At 39.9% G+C, this 7,095-nt stretch overlaps 1 long non-coding RNA gene across 1 annotated transcript; it reads right to left on the bottom strand.

Annotated features, from left to right (window-relative positions):
- Nucleotides 1–4,140: 4,140 nt before the first annotated feature.
- LOC143773504 (uncharacterized) lies at nt 4,141–6,786 on the bottom strand. Its single transcript, XR_013215205.1, has 3 exons — nt 6,541–6,786; nt 4,812–4,912; nt 4,141–4,324 (listed from the first exon to the last, which is right to left on the bottom strand). It is a non-coding gene; the product is annotated as an uncharacterized LOC143773504 (long non-coding RNA).
- Between the last annotated feature and the right edge of the window lie 309 nt (nt 6,787–7,095).

The following is a 7,095-nucleotide window of genomic DNA, read 5'->3' as shown; positions in this document are numbered from 1 at the left end:
TGTTGTGTGCTTCACAATTCAGTGCTATTCTTTGTGTTTTCTTGTCCAGCTCAGATTGTGTCAGTATTTTCTCAGTCTTGCTGGATTCTCTGGAGTGGCAGATATACATTCCATGTCTTTAGTTAGATTGTGGAACTTTTTGTATTATCTGCTGTGGATATTTTTGGAAGGGTTTTAATACTGACCGCCTAGTCTGTCCTATCCTTTCCTATTTAGCTAGAGTGGCCTCTTTTGCTAAATCCTGTTTTCTACCTGCGTGTGTCTATTCTTCTCCTACTCACAGTCATTATTCGTGGGGGGCTGTGTTGTGATTCGGTTATTTGGCTCCCCCAGTGGTCGCTTGTGGTACTGGTGTCTTGTGAGCTTTTCACCTGTTTCTATCAGGATGTGGGAGTTTCCTATTTAGCCTTGTTCCTCAGTCATTCCAATGCCGGCCACCAATGTAACCAGAGTCTTTCTGTTGCATGTACCTGCTCCCAGTCTGCTGACCAGCTAAGTTGGACATTTCTGTCCTTAGTCTATTTTTATATGTTTTGTCCAGTTTGCAGTTATGTGATTCTCTGCAGCTGGAAGCTCTTGTGGGCTGAAATTGCCACTCCGGTGCCATGAGTTGGCACATGAGTTTAAGGTAATTTCAGGATGGTTTTTGATAGGGTTTTGTAGCTGACTGCGAAGTCCACTATTGTATCCTTCTGCTATCTAGTTAGTGGGCCTCGCTGTGCTAAATCTGTTTTCATACTACGTTTGTCTTTTCACCTTAACTCACCGTTATTATATGTGGGGGGCTACTATCTCCTGTGGGGAATTTTCCTCTGGAGGCAAGCCAGGACTGTGTTTCATCTATTAGGGGTAGTTAGTCCTCCGGCTGGTGCGAGACGTCTAGCGAAAACGTAGGCACGTTCCCTGGCTACTATTAGTTGTGTGTATAGGTTTAGCATCGCGGTCAGCTCTAGTTTCCATCACCCGAGAGCTTGTCCGTTTTTCTATGTTTCTGATGTTCCCCTGCCATTGGGAACCATAACAGTATGGCCGGCCTACATGTTTAATCTATGGGCTGAAGCAGGAGAGAAAAAGGAACTGTGTGGAATTTTTTTTTTTTTTTCTCTGAAGTTGCACTCCAGCTCTAATTGCAGTCTCCTGCTTTCCTCTCCTCTTAATTCCTGAATGGCTCAGATTTTATCTGTTGAAATATGGATCTCCAGAGTCTGGCTACAAATTTGAATAATCTTGCTGCTAAAGTTCAGAATATACAAGATTTTGTTATACATGCTCCTCGGTCTGAACCTAAAATTCCTTTACCAGAGTTTTTCTCCGGAGATCGATCTTGTTTTCTGAATTTTAAATACAATTGTAAATTGTTTCTTTCTCTGAGATCTCACTCTGCTGGAGATCCTGCACAGCAGGTTAAAATAGTGATTTCATTATTGCGGGGTGACCCTCAAAATTGGGCATTTTCATTGGCGCCAGGGGATCCTGCGTTGCTCAATGTGGATGCGTTTTTTCTGGCCTTAGGGTTGCTTTATGAGGAACCTAATTTAGAGATTCAGGCTGAAAAGGCCTTGATAGCCCTCTCTCAGGGGCAAGATGAAGCCGAAATATATTGCCAAAAATTTCGAAAATGGTCTGTGCTTACTCAGTGGAATGAGTGCGCTCTGGCGGCAAATTTCAGAGAAGGTCTCTCTGATGCCGTAAAAGACGTCATGGTGGGGTTTCCTACGCCTACGGGTCTGAATGAATCCATGACAATGGCTATTCAGATTGATCGGCGTTTACGGGAACGCAAACCTGTGCACCATTTGGCGGTGTCTTCTGAGAGGGTACCAGAGAGTATGCAATGTGATAGTTTTCTGTCCAGAAGCGAACGACAGAATTATAGGCGCAAAAATAAGTTGTGCTTCTATTGTGGGAATTCAACGCATGTTATATCAGCATGCTCAAAACGAACAAACAAAGTTGCTAAATCCTCTGCTATTGGCACTTTGCAGTCCAAGTTTATTTTGTCTGTGACTTTAATTTGTTCGTTATCTTCTATTGTCGCGGATGCTTATGTGGATTCTGGTGCCGCTTTGAGTCTTATGGATTGGTCCTTTGCCAGGCGCTGTGGGTTTGATCTAGAGCCTCTGGAAGTCCCTATACCTTTAAAGGGTATTGATTCTACACCATTGGCTAGTAATAAACCACAATACTGGACACAAGTGACTATGCGTATGACTCCAGACCATCAGGAGGTGATTCGCTTCCTTGTGTTGTTTAATCTACATGATGTATTAGTGCTGGGATTGCCATGGTTGCAAACCCATAACCCAGTCCTTGACTGGAAAACAATGTCTGTACTAAGCTGGGGATGTCAGGGAAATCATGGGGGCGCACCTTTGGTTTCCATTGCTTCATCTATTCCCTCTGAGATCCCGGCTTTTTTGTCTGATTATTGTGATGTTTTTGAGGAGTCTACTCTTAATTCTCTTCCCCCTCACAGAGATTGTGATTGCGCCATAGATTTGATTCCTGGCAGTAAATTTCCTAAGGGTCGTTTATTCAATCTGTCTGTACCTGAACATGCTGCTATGCGAGAGTATATTAGGGAGTCCTTGGAAAAAGGACATATTCGTCCTTCTTCGTCTCCTTTAGTGCTATTCTTTGTGTTTTCTTGTCCAGCTCAGATTGTGTCAGTATTTTCTCAGTCTTGCTGGATTCTCTGGAGTGGCAGATATACATTCCATGTCTTTAGTTAGATTGTGGAACTTTTTGTATTATCTGCTGTGGATATTTTTGGAAGGGTTTTAATACTGACCGCCTAGTAATCTGTCCTATCCTTTCCTATTTAGCTAGAGTGGCCTCTTTTGCTAAATCCTGTTTTCTACCTGCGTGTGTCTATTCTTCTCCTACTCACAGTCATTATTCGTGGGGGGCTGCCTATCCTTTGGGGGTCTGCTCTGAGGCAAGGTAGCATTCCTATTTCCATCTATAGGGGTATTTAGTCCTCCGGCTGTGTCGAGGTGTCTAGGGTATGTTAGGTACACCCCACGGCTACTTCTAGTTGCGGTGTTAGTTCAGGATTTGCGGTCAGTACAGGTTCCACCGACTCCAGAGAAAGTTTCATGCGGCTCCAAGGTCACCAGATCATAACAGATAGGCTAGGACTTCAATAGATTAAAGGACTGTACACAATCCCTCATCCCTGTCTTTCTACGGTCTTAGTTTGACACTCTCATAGCACAAGAATAAAAGCAGATTGAAAAAAGCAAGTCAATTGCAAACTTGCTTCTTTTCATGACTAAAGCACTTTAATAACATGAAAACACTACATTAGCCTCCTTTCTGATGTGGAAGGTAGAGTTGAATATGTAACCCAAACTTTACTAATGGAGATGTAAATCTTCCACTATTCTTGGAACTTCCACTGTTATGTTGTAAAAGGTGAAGAAAAATGAAATATCCTCTTGTCTTGGCAATGAATATGATACAACTTAATATGTTGGTCTGAGTAATCATTAGACTAGTGATCCTTTATGGAGTTTTATTATTGGTATGTGTACTCTAAGTAAAGGACTGAACACTCATTTTAAATTGGTAGACTTCGTTTGTAATACGCCATATGCCTCTCAAAGAAAAGATAGCATTAATATTTGTGTGTCTGTCACTGTATATTCTTTTATGATCTATTAGGACACACTTGATAACTTAGGATTTGTTCAATTATTTGCATAAGGAAGAAAAATTGTATCCTTATCAGAGATAAGCAAATATTCAAAGTGTCTTTTTTGTTCCGACTCTTTCCATATTTCCTAAGCACATCTTTGCCTATTTCTCCATACAAATGATGTCAATCAACCTGATCCACTGTGAATCCATTATGAATCTTGAAATCTACTGTTAATTTCAAACCTAGCACATTATATGTATTAGGACATAAAAAAATTCTCCAGTCCAAAAGCTCTCGTAGAGACAAAATTGTCCGATATCATTGAATTGTAGTGCATCAAAAGCCATGTGGACTGGAATACTAACTAAAGGTGGGCATATTTATTTGAGTGGAATTGAATTCTACTCAAATTTTATAAAAATCCGTATTCTACAAAGTATGGATTTTTTTGTAATTCACTTGCCACAAAATCAGCAAAATGTCAAACAGCTGCGGTTACTGTTTTGATGAATTATAAGGAGCTGGAATTATGTAAAATAAAAAAAATAAACAATAATATTCACCTCTCCACTTACCAGTCTCTGATATTTCCGACGCCGACGCCTGCTGCCCACTGTCTAGTTCCTACATGTTACGTTTATCATGCTCTGGGGTCCGGAACATTCAGATCACGGGGTGTAACTTTGCCATAAATCAAATAAAATTTGCACGATTTAGCAAATTTGAATCTATGTATTCACATCAAGATTCCCAGAGTAATTAACCCGTCATCTTATGGGTAAAGTACTATTAAACACTATGACTTTCACTGTATGGTGACCAGATGGTAATGAGAACTGATCCCCACAATAGTACTTTGTAAATAAAAATTATTTTTATTAATAAATATTAAAAACAGAATATAAACATAAAAGGAAGGGTGCTCAATCCTATGACGAGGGACTATATAGCCATAGAGTCTTACAAAAAAACTTAGGCTATTAACACGATTAAGGCAAATTATTCTTACTGGAGCTGAATAGCATTAATCATATGTAAAAATGTCTGCAAAACGTTGACAGGCTGGACATTCCCATTGGCTGGGTACTTCAATATTTAACCCTCATTGCTGACATGTACAAAGTGCTAAGTGCTGCGGCTGCAAATATGTATAAAGTTACACTATTACCTGGTGTATAGCCACGTGGAATCCTCTCGGCGTCCCTCTGCCCCGACGCACGTTTCGCAACTGCTTCTTTGGGGGGATCAGTTCTCATTACCATCTGGTCACTATACAGTGAAAGGCAAATTTTAATCTAGCCAGATCCACTCATCTCTAATACTAACCAATGCTATCAATTTATAATGCATCTTCGACAAAATAGTGCTGCAGAATCCAATAATCAAAATTTTGAAACCCAATTGTACAGATGAAAATTGGGGAGTTTCTTTTCCTGCTTCATATACTGAAAATGACTACTTTCATCATATTTTGGCAATGGCTAACAGAGGAGAACTGACCAAGCAACAACAAATAGTACGGACTTGATTGAGTATTTGCATTTTTTAAGTCACTTTTCTTTTTTATGCCTGGTGGTATTAGTTGCCATTTTTAGCACCAAATTCTTTGAAATTGCTCACACAGGACCATGAATTTTGCGCAAAATAAAAAGTGATCTACTTTTTTGTGCATTTGTAAAAGCAAAAAAACAGATGATCCCAACCATGTATCATTTCTTTACTCTTCACAAACACTTGCTGCTTTGTGTTGGTATATCACATAAAATCCCAATAAAATACATTTAAGTTTGTGGGTGTAACGAGAAAAAAATTTGGAAAAGTTCATGGGGTATGAATACTTTTTCAAGGCACTGTTTGTCAATATTATGTCTCAATGTATAAGAAACAAACTCCATCTTCAGAAAAGTCCCAGTTAAGATGAGATAGTTATTCTATCTCTTCCTATTATTTCTGTAAGTGACCTAAAACCAATGTTGTCATCAGCATTTCTGTTGAGACCACCATTTTTGCATCTGTGCTGCTTTACATCCAATAACTATAAATCAATGTGGCAAAGAAAGAAAATTAATCTATGGCCATTCTAAATGTGTAACCATTCCTGTCTTTTTCTATTAGCAGTTAAAAGACTGTAGAACACAAGGATGGCGATAAGCAGAAAAAAACTCAATTTTGTTGAGCTGCATGTTGGATCAAAGTCAATAATGAACCAACTGATGTGAAAATGTATTAATTGTGTTTCAGATTATTCTCTGTTGCTGTAGTGTGGTGCGTATTGGGAATGCAGCTTGGAATCAATGGGCCAATTCTGAGACCCCCAGAGGCAACCTTTAGAACCCTTAAGTATAACTAATAGAGATAAGAGAATCGATTTGTTGTGAATTGAATTTGTATCAAATTTTTAGGAATTTACTGAACCTGGCAAATGGAAAGGAATTATGATTCGCTTAGCATGAATTGCGTAAAAAATCCATCACCATTTTATCCAAAGCTGAAGAATGTATTAGTCACATAAGGGTCACATGACCTCGGGCATGGCCAGGTGAGTGTTTTACGACCTTGTCTGAACTCTTTCCTATGACTTGTGCTTGTGTCACTAGGTGGTGCGGTGCTTGCACTGCGGGTGGTACTTGGGTATGCAGGCATGGTCCTGTTAAACATTAGTGTGCTGTGGCGGGGACTTTTAGTGCCGCCCAGCCAGGGAATTTGGATATTAGATTAAATCAGCTCACTGCTGTGAACCTTGTGTGGGACCACATTGTATTTAAACCTCTAGCAGCTTGTTGTAAGCTGCCAGTTATAGGTTTATTTTGACCCTGGTTGATACCCTGTTTTTGTTTGTCCTGATCTCACATGCTATATTCTATTAATGGCTCTGGACTGAGTTGACTCTGTCTTACAAATCTACTATTAACTCCGTCCTCCTGGTTTTTCATGTTGGCTACCTCCTGATTTTGATTCTGTCTTCTGTTTTTCTCTGTTACTGCCGTGTTTGGTTTTGACCTGGTTAAGAGAATTCTCCTCTGTCTGCTCGATCCACCAGCCAGTAGCCATTTAGTGGACGTAACCAAGTGGGTCTTGTCTAAGTCCAGATCCCTTTACATGAATTAAATATGGAGGTTCAGGGTTTCTTGGCTTGTGCAAGGTCTCCGTGGAAGCTCTATTAAGAGCTGCCAGAATTCCACAAGCAGAGCACTGTTACTTATAGTGTGTGTCTGCATAATGATTTACACTTATGACATCACATAGTACAGCACAGCCAATTAGGGGTGACTATTATAGCCTGTAAATAAACAGAAACTGGAAATGCAGCAGACATTTTGGGGTGAATCTGGATAGTGAAGGGAAACTCACAGTATAGCCATAGAGATAGGGAGAGAAAGCAATAAAATACTAAAACCCTAGCGAACTAGTGTGTGTGAGAGCACAGCAGTGAAGAATATTAGTTTGTGAAG

This window comes from Ranitomeya variabilis, chromosome 5 (assembly GCF_051348905.1).
Source record: "Ranitomeya variabilis isolate aRanVar5 chromosome 5, aRanVar5.hap1, whole genome shotgun sequence".
Lineage (NCBI taxonomy): Eukaryota > Metazoa > Chordata > Amphibia > Anura > Dendrobatidae > Ranitomeya > Ranitomeya variabilis.
This window is presented reverse-complemented; position numbering and strand designations above follow the sequence as displayed.